Here is a 20,269-nt window from a genome sequence, read left to right as displayed (position 1 = left end):
ATGCATAAGAAAGAACGCTTCTATCAGAAATAAAGTGACTGTCCAGGAAAAGAAGAAAATGTCTTTATGTCATTACCCAGAATGGTAACTCTTCTGTGCATACCTGAAAATGTCAGGGGCACATTTCTACATTGACATTTTAATAGATGATATGACAAATGTATAAGACAATTCTTGGAAAAGTCAGACAAACCACATAATCTATAGTTTCTTCTTTTTACCAAATTTTTAATCCCAAGGAAGTGGTAGGTTAGGAGGAGACTGGAAATCTGAATTCGTATCAGATCCTAATGAAAACAAGTCAATTTTAACTAAGTCGACAAATAAGAGTTATTTATTATTTAATTAGCATGTAATTGGAAAGAGTTTATTAGCTTTACAAGAGGCACAGTCCACACATAGGTAAAGCACTTCATTGTTGCAAACTTTGGAATATTGGTCTTGCATGTCCTTGGCCTCCATGGCTGCTTTATTACAACCTGAAAATCTTCCTTACTTCTTCTAAACATTTCACATCCATGGGAGGCTTCCTGGGGCTGCCAGGTTGCAGAAACTTCTTCACCGTGGGCAGGTTGCTGATTCTTGTTTTCAGGGCCTGTAATTCACAAAGCACAGCCTCAGAGTGAAGCCAAGGCCTGCCATCACCATTTATACCACCCAGGGAATCTGGCCCCTCCTGCCAAAGACCAAGCGAGTCCCCTCCATCAGCACCAGCATGAAGGCAGAAACAGACACCAGTGAGATATGAAGATAAGAGGAAGGACATGTAGCTCACTTGTATTTTCCCCAAAGATATCGTTCAGATTTTAAGCAGCTCAGTCATCCCTTTCTCCTTACATATTAATCCTATAGATTAGTGACTCTTGTATAAGACAAGAAAAATCAATGTGCCTGTGGGATATCAACACAGATCAGTCTCTAAGCAGAAGTAAAAATATGGGGAAATTAGTTGGAAAGGAAAATGTTATAGAAAATATTAAAGACAAACCATGGGACCACCTTTTCTCAGTGAGAGATACAGTGTAGGGGGCAGAGTGCTGGAGAGCTGTGCAGAGAGGAACACAATGTCTGACAGCAGGAGCCGGAGCCCAGAGAGAAAACCAGATGGAAAGGGCCCTACTCAGACTGACTGAATGTGGGAAGACAAGGACACATATGGGATAAAGGACGTCACAGAGAATTCAGGAACAGAAACCACATTGAAACAGGGGGATGGGGAGGATGCTGAGCCCTGGGTCCTTCCCATGATAAAAGGCAAAATACTCTTTGTGGGGTAGCATGCACCACAAATTTCCTTTCCATAACAAAAGTGTTTTCATTCCTCAACATTGGAGCCTGGAAGCTGATTTTGGAGACCCTGGGGCACTGAAGGCCTAGAGAAGGCTGGCATCAAAACATGGTCAGTACAGGACCCAGATACAAGATCCCAAGATGGGAGATGTGGGGCTGCCTCTCTGAGGGCTGTGAAATGGGTCACCTTCAGCAGAGGGAAGCTGGAGATAAGGCTGGAGTCAAGCTCTTCCACGTAGTAGAGAAGTTCCACCAGGTGAATGTCAGCCCGGCTCAGCTTGTTGCCAACAAGATAGTCTTGTCCATGGCTCTTTAAGACCTGGAGAATTGGAGGAATCAGATCAGGAACACATGCCCACCCAGGCTGGGACCCCTGCTTCTTTCAGAGCCTCTCCACCCTGACTTTCCCCACCTCTGTTGCCTTACTGCATGGGTGCAGAAATCCAGAGCTTTCCCCACATTATCTGAATGAATGAGAGAGTAAGAAGTGTGACTCTACTCACTCCTCAGTTGGAGCTCAGACTCCCATTTTCTCTTCTCATTCCACATCGCTGTGGCATCTACACCACCCACCCAGCTTGCTTCTTCCACATGGGCCAGGGGCATAGCACCTGCCACCACATGTTCTGTCTGCCTCAGGTCCTACAGTGTGGAGCCCTCACATTCAGGACATGGCTCTACATTCTGCTCCCTCCCTCTCCAATCTCCCTTGGACAGCGACTCCACCTTCATGACAACACTCTTCCCCTAGAAGGAGACTATTTCAGAGTCCTCATTTCTCCTTGTCTGCTCTCCTCATTCCCTGCTCTGTCTCCCTGGGATCTGTAGTAAACCTGGGTGAACCTGAGTTCATCATCTTTCTTACAGCATTGACTCTCACTCCTGACTGGCACTATGTTATAATCTGCAAGCTGAAGCATTTAGGGGTGAACTGCACTGATGTCTACAACTTACTATATAATGCATTTTACAAAATCTTCCTCTGCATCCCACAATCACTCTCCTTTTAAAAGATACCCATCCCTGAAACACTACAGTATTCTCTAGTTGGGCAATTGGTCTCCTGTCTTCCTGCACATGGTACCAGAATGTTTTCTGATGGATCATTTTCATCATGTTCATCTTCAATCAAAGTCCATGGGGTTCCATAGACTCAACAGCAACCTCTAGTGTGGTCAAGAGCCTTCCACAGCCCACGTTCTACTTATGAACATGAAATTTTGTTGAACAGAGAATTTAATGTTGGCGTCCATAAATTAACATTTTACTGGAAAATTATAGCTTGGGTATAAGTGATACAATTGCTTCTCCAAGCCTATTTTCATAAAATGCCTTGAGAGTCAGAGCACTGCATTGGTGTTCACGAAGTCTCACTGAAAGTGAAGGTCAGTGTCCCAGGAATGCCCAGCCACTATTTTTCTACTAGCCTGTAAACTCAGTTCCCCAAGACACTGAACAGTTTCGCTTACTTTTTCAAAGGCAGGGAAATAGCGGTTTTTAATTTTCTCTTTGACCAAGGCAGTCTTGGCATCCCTCCATGTGCTGTTGCCCAACTTTAGCCATGTGTGACTTTCTGGAGACCCCACCTAAGAATCCCCTTCCCTGGTGAAATTCTCTATTCAGTTACAACCAGTGCAAACTTTTCTTCTTTTGTGTCAAACTGGAGTTTCACAATACTTTTTAAAACAGCTTTATTGATGTATGTGCACATACTATAATTGCAATCTGTTAAATTATACTACTGAGTGGTTTTTGGTGCATTCACAGAATTCTGTAAAAATCATCACAGTCTAATTCCAGAATTATTCTTATCACCCTGATAAGGACATCTGTACCATTAGCAGTATTCATTTTTCCTCAAGCCCCACTTCTTTAGCTCCAGGCAACCACTAATCTACTTTCTACCTCTATGGATTTGAATATCTGGACATTTCATACAAAAAGAATCCTATAATGCATGGCCTTCTGTATCTCATTTCTTTTATGTAACATGTCTTTATGGTTTAACCATCTTGTAGCATGCATCACTACTTCATTACTTTTCATGACCAAACATCGTTCCATGGCATGGCTAAGGCACATTTTTCTCCTCCATTTATTGATTGATGGATATTTGGGTTGTTTCCACTTTTTGAATACTATGAGTATTGTTATTTGCATTGTTCATTTATGTAAGAGATGTAGTGTGGATGTATTTTTGATTGTTTGGGGATGTACCTACTAGAGCAACTGCTGGGTCATTGGTAATACTATGTTAAAGTTTTTGAGAAGCTGCCAACCGTTCCATTCAGGATTTATTTGGAATCATGCGGTCTCCTCACAACAGAAAGGAGACCCCAGGGCTTTGCTGGTATTGAATCAGTCTGGCTGTTTCAGCCTTCTATCCATGTGTCAAGGTAACCCCAGCATCCTGGGCACCAGCCTCTACTAGCCCTGCTCAAGTATTCCAGTCCATATAATTGGTTGGTAATTTAGGCTCCTGGTCATAATTCTTGGAATTACTGGGATCTGAGATTCAGCTTATTTGCAGTCTTCCCTCCCCAGGCCTTCATCTACAGACTCTCAAACATTCTATGCCTTGCCCTACGCTATTGGCTGGAGTCTAGCCCCTGAAGCTCTGAGTACCTGAATCATGATTCCCTATCCTCCTTAGTTCATATGGTTTATGAGTGTTTGGAAACCTCTGTCAGGGTGCTGGATCCATGGACTGCATCCTTTTCTAGAATCACCCTCGCCAAACCCTCCCCATGTTCACTATTCCCTCATCTCCATGGGACTCTGCAATACTGCACCTCAGTATGTACGCCCCAGGCCCAGCCTGCTGCTAGTCATGATGCCCTGCCATGGTCCTGCCCACTCAAGGAAGGACCCAGATCACTCTGTGTTCTCTGTGGATGGAAGAACAGAAAATATACCGTACAGGGCTCTCTCCTTTATGTCTTTCCCATAGAGGTTGTATTTGCTGGCAATGTAGTTGAGAATGGCTCTGGTCTGCACTAGCTTCATCCCGTCAATCTCGACCATTGGTACTTGCTGGAACAGCAAACTCCCATCTTTAGAAAGAAGGAAAAAAAGGAGCATGAAATGTCTATGAAACCCACCCTTTCAGGATGAAAAAAATGGTTATGGAAATGACTAAATTAGTGAAAGGAAAAAGAAATTATTGCCTGGTAAGATTTCAGTTGAAACAACTTTTTTCCTTGTTTTGTTTTTTGAGACAGAGTCTTACTCTGTCACCCAGGCTGGAATGCAGTGGGACAGTCTCAGCTCACTGTAACCTTCTCCTCCTGGGTTCAAGCACTTCTCCTACCTCAGCCTCCTGAGTAGCTGGGATTACAGGCATGCACCAACGTACCTGGCTAATTTTTGTATTTTTAGTAGAGATGGGGTCTCATCATGTTGGCCAAACAGTTCTCGAACTCCTGACCTCAAATGATCCACCCGCCTCAGCCGCCCACCAAGAGCTGGGATTACAGGCCTGAGCCACCACACCCGGCCCAAACAACATTTTTAAAAAGCTTCCTGTTGTTCTTCTTTTTCTTAAGAAGCTTCCATTTACTTTTTATCCTGTTATTTCATTTTTGGGACTCTTGTATTTTTTGTGTTGATTTATCTTCATGGATAATTTAGGAAGAGGTTGGGACAAGTTACAATAGTACTGGCAACAAGATGCCATTTAAAACGGGAAGTTCGCAGGGTAAGTTTCATGGTGTCTGTAACATTTAAGGCAGGTTCTGAGAGGTTTTTATGCAAGGGTCCCTTTCTCTGGTCTTCAAAGCCTGCAATAGTGCTGCAGTGTTACTTTGTCACGCTCTGCCCCAAGAAAGAAAAACCTCAAGGCAATGGCCACATTGATTTCCCCTCCTTTCATCTAGCACATGTTCTTGCATGTGCTTGGATGGGGAGGGCTGTATGGGATCCTGTGCTGATGACCTCAGCTCATTCATGGTGCCCCAAGCATGAAAACAAAGAAAGGACTTTCTCCGGGGTCGGGAGATCATTCCTCTAACAAATAGTCTGAGAGGTCTGGTCCTTTCAGCCTGGAGAGAGTTGCCAGACCTGTTCAAGGGGCCACATCCTTTCCATTTCAACCACTTTCTCTCTCTGCACCATGTCCAAATACCACTGCCTACACACATAGGCATTCCCGGCTTCTCAAGCTTCCCTCTGTACCTTCTACTAGATACCCTCATCAGAGGCACTTAGAGATTGATCTTACCATTTCTTAACTTGTCCAAATCTTCTGCAGATTCTAGACATTTCTCTTCAAACTGGAAGCAGAAACAGTAAATGGATTCTTGTTAGTTCATTCTATTATAGACTTGTGACCTTGATGGCCCCATCTGGTGCATGATTTGGAGAATATGAGATTTCTGAGTTTGTCAGGATACACTGAGGGGTCTGGTCATGGTCATTTGGAAATTTAGACCTAAATCACTGAGAGAAGTGCATGGGTCACAGCACATAGCTGCTCAATCTTCTAGTTCACTTCACCTCCACCCTGATCTCATGAATGTCTACGATTAGGTCATGTTTTGAGAGGGGACGTCACTGGAGAAAAGGCACTGAGCAGTTCTTCTAGTTATGGTGTTGTCATATCTTAGGAAAGCCTGTGTCTCCAGGTGAGATTAGACCACAGCCTTGTTTGTCCCCAGTATGGGGTATGCCATGGGCTAATGGCCATCAAATATTCTGCCACCAAGGAGCCTCTGCTGTAATTTATATCGCCCCACTTCTTGGCAACCCTGCTAAGGGTGAAATAGGTCGCCGCTGTTGCACAGCTTTAACACTTGTAATTCTAACTTTCTCTTCTGAAGTACATGGAACCCAATAGGGTAGAATTCTCAATTTAATAAAGGAATTAGAGTCCCACACTAACATTATTTTAAATGAAAGCTTCTGGTTTCTGATGTGGTTTTGTGGGTTCAATATCACCATTTTCATGTACTGGCTTCTTGACTTTGGACATGTACCGAATCTGTGTCTGAGTATGCTAATCTATGAAATGGGCATACTTACGGTACCTATGGTATGGGATGATATCAAGATTAAATTGTAAGGTCACACAAAGCACTTAGAAAAGTAGCAGGTGTATAGTAACTGCTCATTAAATATAAGTTATCTTTAGAATTTTGAAACTGTACTTAGTTCTTGATCTACATCCAGTAACTTAAACCTGGGAGTAAATTCCACCTTGTCCTGGACAAGTCACTTTGGTGGAAATGGCAGCCAGCAACGAGACTGTCTCAATCTGACCAGAATCTATGGGTGGATGCAGGTATTTAATACAGATATGAAATTCAGTTATTACATGATGATGCAGTTGACTTAAATAGGCAGAATCTGTCAAACCAAAAGTCTAAGCAAAAGTTCTCAAGGTTTTTTGGATTTCAATGTTGTTATAATCTGGTTCCAATCTTGACTCTGCCTCAAAATAGCTGTGTGATCTAGGAATTATTACTTAAAATCTTCAAGCCTTACATTCTTCATCTGCAATATTTTCTTAAATGGAATTTTGTAATGTTTTCAAAATGCAAGATTCAGGGCCTGACCCACATACATCAAGTAATAAACAGTAGTGGGGTTTGCAGTAGTTAATTATACTTTAGGGAGTTCTTTACGGTGAAATGTCAGGAATTTGGGGGTTTCTAGCTTGCTCCATGGAACAGAGTTTGTTGTGGATCTATGATCACACAGGACCAGGATCTAGATGTCATGGGGGTGTGTGCCAACAATTAACAAAGCGTCCAGTTCAGGACAAACCTAAGGAACGGTGGGTGGTCCAGGCAGGAGGGTGGCCGAGGTGCGGTGGGGTTGGCAAGTGGGATGTGCTTGTGAGGCTGAGGACTGGGTTGTGATCATCAGCTTTAGGGCACTGAGACCCCAGAAGCCTGAGCAAGGTCTGCAGTCAGGCGGGATGGAGACCAGGGAGCCTGGGTTCCTCTCAGCCTTGCCCCTCCCTCCCTCCTGCTGAACTCTTTCTACCCGGGCTCTGAACCATCCCAGAGCTGCAGAGCTGATGTCTGGGTGACAGTGAAACAGGGTGTTCATTTGTACAAAGGAAACAACCTGGAATGATAGTGTTTGGATTTCTTGTGTGCTTATTTCTTCATAGAATTGAGAAAGGTGAGGCTAAAGTCCCGAGCCTTCGTGAAGCAATGGACAAAGTGCCGTCCCGAGGTTCAGGTCCACATGGCGCTGTGAGGCTGTGAGGCGCTGTGAAGCGCTAGAAGTTCCCTTCACAGGACGCCACCTCCCCTGAAACCCTCCTTTTCTGCTGACACCCGAGGGACAAGATCTCCTGAGTTTGTCCGTGACTCACTTCCCAGGAAAACCCTTAGGCAGTCGCTGAAGAACTCTGGTCTGGACTTGGAAGTGTTTTTCTCAGTGACACCTCTAGAGGGCAGCACTCAGCGGAGTCCCACAGACACCTCCCAGCGTTTCCTGCTCAAACATCCAGGAAGATGGCCTGGTAACACTGGGGAATGCTTGGGAGTTCTAGAAGCCTCCACCCCTCATTTTAACCACGTGTTTACTTGTCTGCATCCTCATAGAGATGTAGGCCGCCCCAGGGCAGGGTCTATGTCTGTCTTCTTCACTGTCTATCTCCATGACCTAGTACAGAACCTGGACCAAATAATTGCTGTGAATGTAGTCAATCTTTAATAGGTAGTTTGCTACAATCCACTTCCTTCCGCCTCTCATTTGTAGTTTACATTTTGCATTTTACCTCTAACTACAACCTTCTTTTAATATTATGTATTTTTATTGTTTTAGTGTGGAAATTATGAACAAGAATAAAAATAAACAGAAAAGCATAATAATTCTGCTTATACTTCTCACCTAGAATAAATAATTATCAACTAAAACCAATGTGATATCAACCAAAACCAATGTGATATTATATATATATATACACACATATATATATATGCCCACCTACTTCTCCTCTTGTAATAATTCCAAGGAAATCCTAGATCCATATGATTAATCCTTAAATACTTCAACGCATTTTCCTAAAACACATAAACGATTCTAAAGACAGCCATAGTACATTATCACACATTAAATATTAACAATAATTCTTTCATGTCATCAAATATTCAGTCAATATTCATGTTTCTAATTGTTGTATGAATGCCATAAATTATTTTTTACAGTTTGTTTAAATTCTAATCCACTTAAGCCCTACACTTTGTGATTAATTTCTTAATTGTATTTTAATATGTATGCTCTTAGATGAGAAGAAATTTTAACAATTGTTAGGTCAAATCTGTTCATCTTTTTCTTAATTACAGTCCATTTTTATTTAAGGCACAATGCTTCAGTAAGTAATCATTGCATAGTTTCAGTGGGAAAAGTATGTGATAATACAATTTTAAATCCAACTTAAGATGACATAACTCAGAACCTACCTCTACTCCAGCTGCAGCCAGGAGCCACCGGATGGACTCCATTCTGCCCCGTGCATTGAGGTAGTGGAGCTTTGGTTTCTCTGTCGTGATAGCAGTCTCCTGGAGGTTTCTCCAAGCCTGAATGAATGAATGAATAATTGAAGCCATAGAATCAAAATGTACTTTGGAATGTGTAGTTGAAAACCACCAACAATGCTAAAGAACAACCTGCCTTCTTCATGACTGGGTTGGAGGAGTTCCTGGAGTGTTTCCTTGGCCCGAATTGTTACCCATCAGTGGCCACCCTCAGATTCCAGCAAACCAGTCTCAAGTCTTCACTGGCTAACTGTGACTTCCCTTGGCAGCCTAAGGGGTGAGAGTATTTGGTAATAATACATGTAATGGAGTTAATGGGAAGAGGAAGAATTCAATAACTAGTATTTATTGAAAACTTCCTAATGATCCTTCCTCAATGCTAGTCCCTTTTAATATTTTATATCTTTAACCCTCCTTATAGTACCATGAAATGGTTATCTCCATTTTTTAGTTAATGGAATGGAACATCAGAGAAATGCAATGTTCACAGTCACACTCCAGTTGGTGATGGACATGAATATCTACACCAAGGACTAAAATGAAGGCATGCCTGGAAGCCAGCTGGGTGAATGCCCTGGGAACCCATGAACCGGCTGTGAACCCAGAGGATATCACTGACAGGGAGGACCAGCAGGGAGCTAAGTCACCCTTCAGCTCTTTGGCTGTGAGACTGCATTTGATCAAAACCAGAAATTAGCCTTCAGACTTGTTTAACTATCGCCAAAATATCCAAATTATTTCAACATACAGAGAATGCTAATCCCTTGCTTCTTTTGGCATTCTATATTCTAACTCTGTGGGGGGCATTTTATTTTATAATCTGGCAAAAGAGATGCTGCTGCATTAACTTTGCAAGATATGGAAGGAGCTAGCATTTGTTCAATGTCAGTCACTCACTGGTCATTCTTCTAAACTTCTCTCATTTTATCCTACAAAAATCACCTAAGGTGAATGCTGTAGCTATTCTCATTTTACAGTTGAGGATACTGAGGTTTTTAAAGTAACTTGCCCAGATTAAGTGGTGGATCTGGGATGCAGACTCACTGCTATTAAAAACCAAGGACTGAGTCTTATTTTCTATGTTAGTGTTTCTCAAATATGCATGGTAATCTTTCAGTAGACTGTGAAATCCCACTACTTTTTAAAATAAAATAGAAAATATCAGTGAGCCTGACATGTGGAAGGGTAAGTAATGTTTCATGAGTTGTTAGTTTCAGTTATTTGTATGTTGTGTGTATGGATGTTTGCATGTGTGCACGCTGACTTGGTCATTGTAAATGGTTAGAGATAAATTGACTGGGCTCATTAGTGAAGTTTGATAGCCCTTGCTCTATCCCAGGCTGTTTGGGAGGTGGAACACAGCACAGTATCAGAAAATGAAAACCAGTGGCTGCAGGGACAGATGCAACTAATTGTATCATGAATGTGAATGGAAAGATACAGGACTCATTGAAAGCAGGAGTTCCAGTGCCAGGACTTAGGAACAGTTGCATTTTCTCTCCAAACCCCTAGCTCTGATATTAAACATTAAGATTCTTCTTGCAATGTTTTGTGGTTGTTGAGTTTAGAAGAAAAATATACTTGCCTTTAACAACTAATGTATTTCTTTCTTTCTTTCTTTTCTTTTTTTTTTTTTTTTTTTTGAGACGGAGTTTCACTGTTTTTTCCCAGGCTAGAGTACAATGGCGTGATCTCAGCTCATGCAACCTCAGCCTCCCAGTTTCAAGTGATTCTCCTGCCTCAGCCTCCCAAGTAGCTTGGACTACCAGCACATGCCACCACACCCAGCTGATTTTGTATTTATTATTATTATTATTATTATTATTATTATTATACTTTAAGTTCTAGGGTACATGTGCATAACGTGCAGGTTTGTTACATATGTATACTTGTGCCATGTTGTTGTGCTGCACCCATCAACTCGTCAGCACCCATCAACTCGTCATTTACATCAGGTATAACTCCCAATGCAATCCCTCCTCCCCCCTCCCCCCTCCCCATGATAGGTCCCAGTGTGTGATGTTCCCCTTCCTGAGTCCAAGTGATCTCATTGTTCAGTTCCCACCTATGAGTGAGAACATGCAGTGTTTGGCTTTCTGTTCTTGCGATAGTTTGCTGAGAATGATGGTTTCCAGCTGCATCCATGTCGCTACAAAGGACACAAACTCATCCTTTTTTATGGCTGCATAGTATTCCATGGTGTATGTGTGCCACATTTTCTTAATCCAGTCTGTCACTGATGGACATTTGGGTTGATTCCAAGGTCTTTGCTATTATGAATGGTGCCGCAAAAAACATACGTGTGCATGTGTCCTTATAGCAGCATGATTTATAATCCTTTGGGTATATACCCAGTAATGGGATGGCAGGGTCACATGGTACTTCTAGTTCTAGATCCTTGAGGAATTGCCGTACTGTTTTCCAAAATGGTTGAACTAGTTTACAATCCCACCAACAGTGTAAAATTGTTCCTATTTCTCCACATCCTCTCCAGCACCTGTTGTTTCCTGAGTTTTTTATGATTGCCATTCTAACTGGTGTGAGATGGTATCTCATTGTGGTTTTGATTTGCATTTCTCTGATGGCCAGTGATGATGAGCATTTTTTCATGTGTCTGTTGGCTGTATGAATGTCTTCTTTTGAGAAATGTCTGTTCATATCCTTTGCCCACTTTTTGATGGGGTTGTTTTTTTCTTTCTTGTAAATTTGTTTGAGTTATTTGTAGGTTCTGGATATTAGCCCTTTATCAGATGAGTAGATTGCAAAAATTTTCTCCTATTCTGTAGGTTGCCTGTTCACTCTGATGGTAGTTTCTTTTGCTGTGCAGAAGCTCTTTAGTTTCATTAGATCCCATTTGTCAATTTTGGTTTTTTTTGCCATTGCTTTTGGTGTTTTAGACATGAAGTCCTTGCCCATGCCTATGTCCTGAATGGTATTACCTAGGTTTTCTTCTAGGGTTTTTATGGTATTAGGGTCTAACATTTAAGTCTCTAATCCATCTTGAATTCATTTTCGTATAAGGAGTAAGGAAAGGATCCACTTTCAGCTTTCTATTTATGGTTAGCCAATTTTCTCAGCACCATTTATTAAACAGGGAATCCTTTCCCCATTTCTTGTTTTTCTCAGGTTTGTCAAAGATCAGATGGCTGTAGATGTGTGGTATTATTTCTGAGGATTCTGTTCTGTTCCATTGGTCTATATCTCTGTTTTGGTACCAGTACCATGCTGTTTTGGTTACTGTAGCCTTGTAGTATAGTTTGAAGTGAGGTAGCGTAATGCCTCCAGCTTTGTTCTTTTGACTTAGGATTGTCTTGGCAATGCGGGGTCTTTTTTGGTTCCATATGAACTTTAAAGCAGTTTTTTCCAATTCTGTGAAGAAACTCATTGGTAGCTTGATGGGGATGGCGTTGAATCTATAAATTACCTTGGGCAGTATAGCCATTTTCACGATATTGATTCTTCCTATCCATGAGCATGGTATGCTCTTCCATTTGTTTGTGTCCTCTTTTATTTCACTGAGCAGTGGTTTGTAGTTCTCCTTGAAGAGGTCCTTTACATCCCTTGTAAGTTGGATTCCTAGGTATTTTATTCTCTTTGAAGCAATTGTGAATGGAAGTTCATTCATGATTTGGCTCTCTGTCTGTTACTGGTGTATAAGAATGCTTATGATTTTTGCACATTAATTATGTATCCTGAGACTTTGCTGAAGTTTCTTATCAGCTTAAGGAGATTTTGGGCTGAGACAATGGGGTTTTCTAAATATACAATCATGTCAGCTGCAAACAGGGACAATTTGACTTCTTCTTTTCCTAACTGGATACCCTTTATTTCTTTCTCTTGCCTGATTGCCCTAGCCAGAACTTCCAACACTATGTTGAATAGGAGTGGTGAGAGAGGGCATCCCTATCTTGTGCCAGTTTTCAAAGGGAATTTTTCCAGTTTTTGCCCATTCAGTATGATATTGGCTGTGGGTTTGTCATAAATAGCTCTTATGATTTTGAGATACGTTCCACCAATACCGAATTTATTGAGCGTTTTTAGCATGAAGGGCTATTGAATTTTGTCAAAGGTCTTTTCTGCATCTATTGAGATAATCATGTGGTTTTTGTCTTTGGTTCTGTTTATTTGCTGGATAACATTTATTGATTTGCATATGTTGAACCAGCCTTGCATCCCAGGGATGAAGCCCACTTGATCATGGTGGATAAACTTTTAATGTGCTGCTGGATCTGGTTTGCCAGTATTTTATTGAGGATTTTTGCATCGATGTTCATCAGGGATATTGGTCTAAAATTCTCTTTTTTTGTTGTGTCTCTGCCAGGCTTTGGTATCAGGATGATGTTGACCTCATAAAATGAGTTAGGGAGGATTCCCTCTTTTTCAATTGATTGGAATAGTTTCAGAAGGAATGGTACCAGCTCCTCCTTGTACCTCTGGTAGAATTCAGCTGTGAATCCATCTGGTCCTGGACTTTTTTTGGTTGGTAGGCTATTAATTATTGCCTCAGTTTCAGAGCCTGCTGTTGGTCTATTCAGGGATTCAGCTTCTTCCTGGTTTAGTCTTGGGAGAGTGTAAGTGTCCAGGAAATTATCCATTTCTTCTAGATTTTCTAGTTTATTTGCATAGAGGTGTTTATAGTATTCTCTGATGATAGTTTGTATTTCTGTGGGGTCGGTCGTGATATCCCCTTTATCATTTTTTATTGCATCTATTTGATTCTTCTCTCTTTTCTTCTTTATTAGTCTTGCTAGCGGTCCATCAATTTTACTGATCTTTTCAAAAAACCAACTCCTGGATTCATTGATTTTTTGAAGGGTTTTTTGTGTCTCTATCTCCTTCAGTTCTGCTCTGATCTTAGTTATTTCTTGCCTTCTGCTAGCTTTTGAATGTGTTTGCTCTTGCTTCTCTAGTTCTTTTAATTGTGATGTTAGAGTGTCAATTTTAGATCTTTCCAGCTTTCTCTTGTGGGCATTTAGTGCTATAAATTTCCCTCTACACACTGTTTTAAATGTGTCCCAGAGATTCTGGTATGTTGTATCTTTGTTCTCATTGGTTTCAAAGAACATCTTTATTTCTGCCTTCATTTCGTTATGTACCCAGTAGTCATTCAGGAGCAGGTTATTCAGTTTCCATGTAGTTGAGCGGTTTTGATTGAGTTTCTTAGTCCTGAGTTCTAGTTTGATTGCACTGTGGTCTGAGAGACAGTTTGTTATAATTTCTGTTCTTGTACATTTGCTGAGGAGTGCTTTACTTCCAATTATGTGGTCAATTTTGGAATAAGTGTGATGTGGTGCTGAGAAGAATGTATATTCTGTTGATTTGGGGTGGAGAGTTCTGTAGATGTCTATTAGGTCTGCTTGCTGCAGAGATGAGTTCAATTCCTGGATATCCTTGTTAACTTTCTGTCTCGTTGATCTGTCTAATGTTGACAGTGGGGTGTTGAAGTCTCCCATTATTATTGTATGGGATTCTAAGTCTCTTTGTAAGTCTCTAAGGACTTGCTTTATGAATCTGGGTGCTCCTGTATTGGGTGCATATATATTTAGGATAGTTAGCTCTTCCTGTTGAATTGATCCCTTTACCATTATGTGATGGACTTCTTTGTCTCTTTTGATCTTTGATGGTTTAAAGTCTATTTTATCAGAGACTAGTATTGCAACCCCTGCTTTTTTTTGTTCTCCATTTGCTTGGTAGATCTTCCTCCATCCCTTTATTTTGAGCCTATGTATGTCTCTGCATGTGAGATGGGTCTCCTGAATACAGCAGACTGATGGGTCTTGACTCTTTATCCAGTTTGCCAGTCTGTGTCTTTTAATTGGACCATTTAGTCCAGTTACATTTAAGGTTAATATTGTTATGTGTGAACTTGATCCTGCCATTATGATATTAACTGGTTATTTTGCTCGTTAGTTGATGCAGTTTCTTCCTAGCCTCGATGGTCTTTACATTTTGGCATGTTTTTGCAATGGCTGGTACCGGTTGTTCCATTCCATGTTTAGGGCTTCCTTCAGGATCTCTTGTAAGGCAGGCCTGGTGGTGACAAAATCTCTAAGCGTTTGCTTATCTGTAAAGGATTTTATTTCTCCTTCACTGATGAAACTTAGTTTGGCTGGATATGAAATTCTGGGTTTAAAATTCTTTTCTTTAAGAACATTGAATATTGGCCCCCACTCTCTTCTGGCTTGTAGAGTTTCTGCCGAGAGGTCTGCTGTTAGTCTGATGAGCTTCCCTTTATGGGTAACTCGACCATTCTCTCTGGCTGCCCTTAAGATTTTTTCCTTCATTTCAACTTTGGTGAATCTGGCAATTATGTGTCTTGGAGTTGCTCTTCTCGAGGAGTATCTTTGTGGCGTTCTCTGTATTTCCTGAATTTGAATGTTGGCCTCCCCTACTAGGTTGGGGAAGTTCTCCTGGATGATATCCTGAAGAGTATTTTCCAACTTGGTTCCATTTTCCCCCTCACTTTCAGGCACCCCAATCAGACGTAGATTTGGTCTTTTTACATAATCCCATACTTCTTGCAGGCTTTGTTCATTTCTTTTTCTTCTTTTTTCTTTAGATTTCTCTTCTCGCTTCATTTCATTCATTTGATCCTCAATCACTGATACTCTTTCTTCCAGTTGATCGAGTTGGTTATTGAAGCTTGTGCATTTGTCACGCATTTCTCGTGTCATGGTTTTCATCTCTGTCATTTTGTTTATGGCCTTCTCTGCATTAATTATTCTAGTTATCAATTCTCCCACTCTTTTTTCAAGATTTTTAGTTTCTTTGCGCTGGGTACATAATTCCTCCTTTAGCTCTGAGAAGTTTGATGGACTGAAGCCTTCTTCTCTCATCTCGTCAAAGTCATTCTCCGTCCAACTTTGATCCATTGCTGGCGATGAGCTGCGTTCCTTTGGAGGGGGAGATGCGCTCTTATTTTTTGAATTTCCAGCTTTTCTGCCCTGCTTTTCCCCCATCTTTGTGATTTTATCTGCCTCTGGTCTTTGATGATGGTGACGTACTGATGGGGTTTTGGTGTGGGTGTCCTTCCTGTTTGTTAGTTTTCCTTCTAACAGTCAGGACCCTCAGCTGCAGGTCTGTTGGAGATTGCTTGAGGTCCACTCCAGACCCTGTTTGCCTGGGTGTCAGCAGCAGAGGTTGCAGAAGATAGAATATTGCTGAACAGCGAGTGTACCTGTCTGATTCTTGCTTTGGAAGCTTCCTCTCAGGGCTGTACTCCACCATGTGAGGTGTGGGGTGTCGGTCTGCCCCTGGGGGGGATGTCTCCCAGTTAGGCTACTCAGGGGTCAGGGACCCACTTGATCAGGCAGTCTGTCCATTCTCAGATCTCATCCTCCGTGTTAGGAGATCCACTGCTCTCTTCAAAGCTGTCAGACAGTCGTTTGCATCTGCAGAGGTGTCTGCTGCTTTTGTTGTTGTTGTTATTTAGCTGTGCCCTGTCCCCAGAGGTGGAGTCTACAGAGACAGGCAGGCCTCCTTGAGCTGCTGTGAGCTCCACCCAGTTCAAGCTTCCCAGTGGCTTTGTTTGCCTACTTAAGCCTCAGCAATGGCAGGGCGCCCCTCCCCCAGCCTTGCTGCTGCCTTGCTGTTAGATCGCAGACTGCTGTGCTAGCAATGAGGGAGGCTCCATGGGCGTGGGACCCTCCCGGCCAGGTGTGGGATATAAACTCCTGGTGTGCCGGTTTGCTGAGACCCTTGGTAAAGCGCAGTATTGGGGTGGGAGTTACCTGATTTTCCAGGTGTTGTGTGTCTCACTTCCCCTGGCTAGGAAAAGGGATTCCCTTCCCCCTTGTGCTTCCCAGGTGAGGTGATGCCTCGCCCTGCTTCAGCTCTCACTGATCGGGCTGCAGCAGCTGACCAGCACTGATTGTCCAGCACTCCCTAGTGAGATGAACCCAATACCTCAGTTGAAAATGCAGAAATCACCTGTCTTCTGTGACGCTCACACTGGAAGCTGGAGACTGGAGCTGTTCCTATTCAGCCATCTTGCTCTGCCCCCAATTTTGTATTTTTAGTAGAGACAGGGTTTCAGCATGTTGGCCAGGCTGGTCTCGAATGCCCGACCTCAGGTGATCCGCTTACCTCAACCTTCCAAAGTGCTGGAATTACAGGCATGAGCCACTGCACCTGCCCTCAACTAATGTACTTCTAAAAATGTATGTATGACTTAAATTTAGACATCAAAATCTTTTTTATATACTTTAAATTCTGAGGTACATGTGCAGAATATGCAGGTTTGTTACATAGGTATGCATGTGCCATGCTGGTTTGCTGCACCTATCAACCAGTCATCTACATTAGGTATTTCTCCTAATGCTATCCCTCCTCAACACCCCCACCCCACTATAGGTCCCGGTGTGTGATGTTCCCCTCCCTGTGTCCATGTATTCTCCTTGTTCAACTCCCACTTATGAGTGGGAACATGCAGTGTTTTGTTTTCTGTTCTTGTGTTAGTTTACTGAGAATGATGGTTTCCAGCATCATCCATGTCCCTGCAAAGGATATGAACTCATCCTTTTTTATGGCTGCATAGTATTCCATGGTGTATATGTGCCACATTTTCTTTATCCATTCTATCATTGATGGGCATTTAGGTTGGTTCCAAGTCTTTGCTATTGTGAAAAGTGCCGCAAGAAACATAAATGTGCGTGAGTCTTTATAGTAGAATGATTTATAATCCTTTGAGTATATACCCAGTAATGGGATTGCTGGGTCAAATGGTATTTCTAGTTCTAGCTCCTTGAGGAAGCACCACACTGTCTTCCATAATGGTTGAACTAATTTACACTCCTACCAACAGTGTATAAGTGTTCCTATTTCTCCACATCCTCTCCAGCATCTGTTGTTTCCTGACTTTTTAAGGATCACCATTCTGACTAGCATGAGATGGTATCTCATTGTGATCTTGATTTGTATTTCTCTAATGACCAGTGATCATGAGCTTTTTTTCATATGTTAGTTGGCTGCATAAATAGAAATTAAAATCTTTTAAATGTCTACATTTTAAAAAGTGGGAGTCAATAGTTTAGCCTTTGAAAAGTAGAGAGTTCTTTGAAATCATACTGAATCAACTCACCTGTTTTGTACCTAGATATTTTGACATTGTACTTTCCTAACTTGGGAAATGGAAATAGCATTATTCAGCAGAAAGAAAGGGAGAGTGAAGTTCACACAAAAGTGTGGGGTGTGGTTGTTTAATTGTTATGGATTAGTTCACAGTGTCGTAACTCTAATCCCCACACTAAGCTCCCTTAGTCATTGATTGAGGATCATGTTTCAACAGGAAATAAATTTTTATCTTACATAATATTTTATCACAATTCTCCTCTGATAACTAACATTTCATCTTCTCAATATGAGGTTTCCAAGGGTCAGGTTAAGACTGGGACAAAGGTTACCGTTGAGCTTTGTTGGGTCAACAGACAATGAGTACTAGAGAGCTCAAGGATTTGCCACGGGTCACACACACATGCTGCTCATTCATGGTCAATATCTAGGGAGTGTGTCTACCTTCTGCAACAACCCTGGGAAAAGGCTCCTATTATCCAAATTAAAGATGGGCACACTGAGTCTCAGAGAGCTAAAGCACCTGTCCCATGCTGCACACTTGGTGAGTGTTGGGTCAGCCTGAACTTCTGATTGCAGGTCCAGAGCTTTTCCACTCCACCCCGTAACCCGGCTCTCAGCTCCTCTCTGAGAAGTTGTTCCTATTCAGAGTATATTAGCCAACTAGATGTTGGAAGGAGAGGGCGAGACAGGAATGTCTAATTCCCCAGTTCCTCCTGTTAGCAACTTTTCAGGGGCTTGCTTGGAAGAAAAAATTAATAAAAGTGTGCCTTTCTCTACTTTGACAACCTAAAATCCAGAGTGAGTTGAAGACTAGTATAATTGTATTTACATCAATTAAAAATGGGCTTGTTTTTAACGGAATGTAAGCTCTCATAATTCCAGGAGTTAATTAAAAGAGTTACATCTCTGAGTTGGTCCCAATGACACTGTTTCTTATCAGAGAGAAGAGAGAATGAGACAAACCAGGACTCCTCCTATTTTGAGGTTCATAAAAGCTGTAGGTTGTTTAATCTCTTTAATTCTTAGAATAGAGGTAGTTATTTCTACTTTTGAGGGTTGTTGAGAGAGTTAATGAGATAACGTACAAAAAATTCATAGTAGGAACTCAGCAATGGGTGTTTGCTCTTGTCCCAGTGGTTAGAAGATGGGTAAGTTGCTGGACACATTGAGTAGCCCATGGATCCTTTTTCTTTGATCTATCTATCCATCAATTATTTTACCTATCAACAATCTATGTATATGTATCTATTTATAATCCCTATCTGTCTGCCCATCCACGTATGTATTATTTTATCTATCTGTCGTTCTATGCAGCTATCTGTAATCTGTCTCTTCATCATCTATTATCTATCTTGTATCCATCTCTCTATATCTCTATATTTTGGCCATAGAACTCTAATAGGAATACATTTTTATATGAATCCAGACATATCAAATCTGTCATATGATGGCTCTGTTTCTCTCTTTCCTTTCTAGCTCCTGTACAGAGATTAATGATATTCACTAATCAGTCCACGTGGATTAACAGGAAGTTTTCAGTGAACATCCAAGCAGTGGGGCACATCAGTAACACGGTCTTGCTTAGCCCCATGAGGTCATGTAGTCCCATGGTTCTCAACCAGGGGGATTTTGCTCCTCTGCTCCAGAGGACATTGAGCAAGGTCTAGAGACATTTTGGGTTGTCACATCTGCAGGGAGGGAGAGGGGGCTACAAATCAGATAGGTAGAGGGCAGGGATGCCTGGAAACATCCTAGAGTGGGCAGGGTCAGATCTCCATACAAAGAATTATACCATTCAAAGGGCAGCAACAGTCAGAGCCTCTTTCTTAGCTATCCTTTAGATTGGCCATGAGTCGGTAGAACTCCAGGGACAGGATATGACTTGTCATGGAGCTAATTAGTGGCAAAGGCTCAACTAGAATCTAGTTCCCCTGACATTCAAACTAATTTACTCCAATTATAATAAACCTTAGTTTTAAATTTTCACAGCCAATATAGTATAACAGTATCGCAATTTACAGCAATTGTGTTTTGACTACTTACATAAAGAAATTTTGCATACATTGCCACTTCTTCCAGCACTGATTATTCTCAGATTGTTTAAAATGCTACCATTTCGTTTTTTCTCCTCATGTCATTGTTTCCCATACCATTAAATGCTGAGGCCCTGGTTTTTTAAATTCTTCATTTTCACATTCTGTAAAGATGTATTCAACAGAAAAGAAATAAACAATACTTGAACTGTCACCCAAACACACCAAGATGGTACAATATGAGTAAAAACAGACTTTTTCTTGTGCTAAGGACACATACTAGCAAATTTTTCTAGGAAGGCTAGAGACAAGAGTGTGAGGCAATGTAGAGAGATTTATAAGATCAGTGCTTACTTTGTTAAACGCTGTCACTGTCATGGCTCG

At 41.6% G+C, this 20,269-nt stretch overlaps 1 pseudogene; it reads right to left on the bottom strand.

Annotated features, from left to right (window-relative positions):
* Positions 1-472: 472 nt before the first annotated feature.
* On the bottom strand, positions 473-20,263 carry LOC104663253 (annotated as a pseudogene).
* Between the last annotated feature and the right edge of the window lie 6 nt (positions 20,264-20,269).

Source organism: Rhinopithecus roxellana, chromosome 4 (assembly GCF_007565055.1).
Source record: "Rhinopithecus roxellana isolate Shanxi Qingling chromosome 4, ASM756505v1, whole genome shotgun sequence".
NCBI classification, from domain to species: domain Eukaryota; kingdom Metazoa; phylum Chordata; class Mammalia; order Primates; family Cercopithecidae; genus Rhinopithecus; species Rhinopithecus roxellana.
The sequence above is the reverse complement of the archived record's forward strand: the minus strand, read 5'-3'. Positions and strand labels throughout refer to the sequence as shown.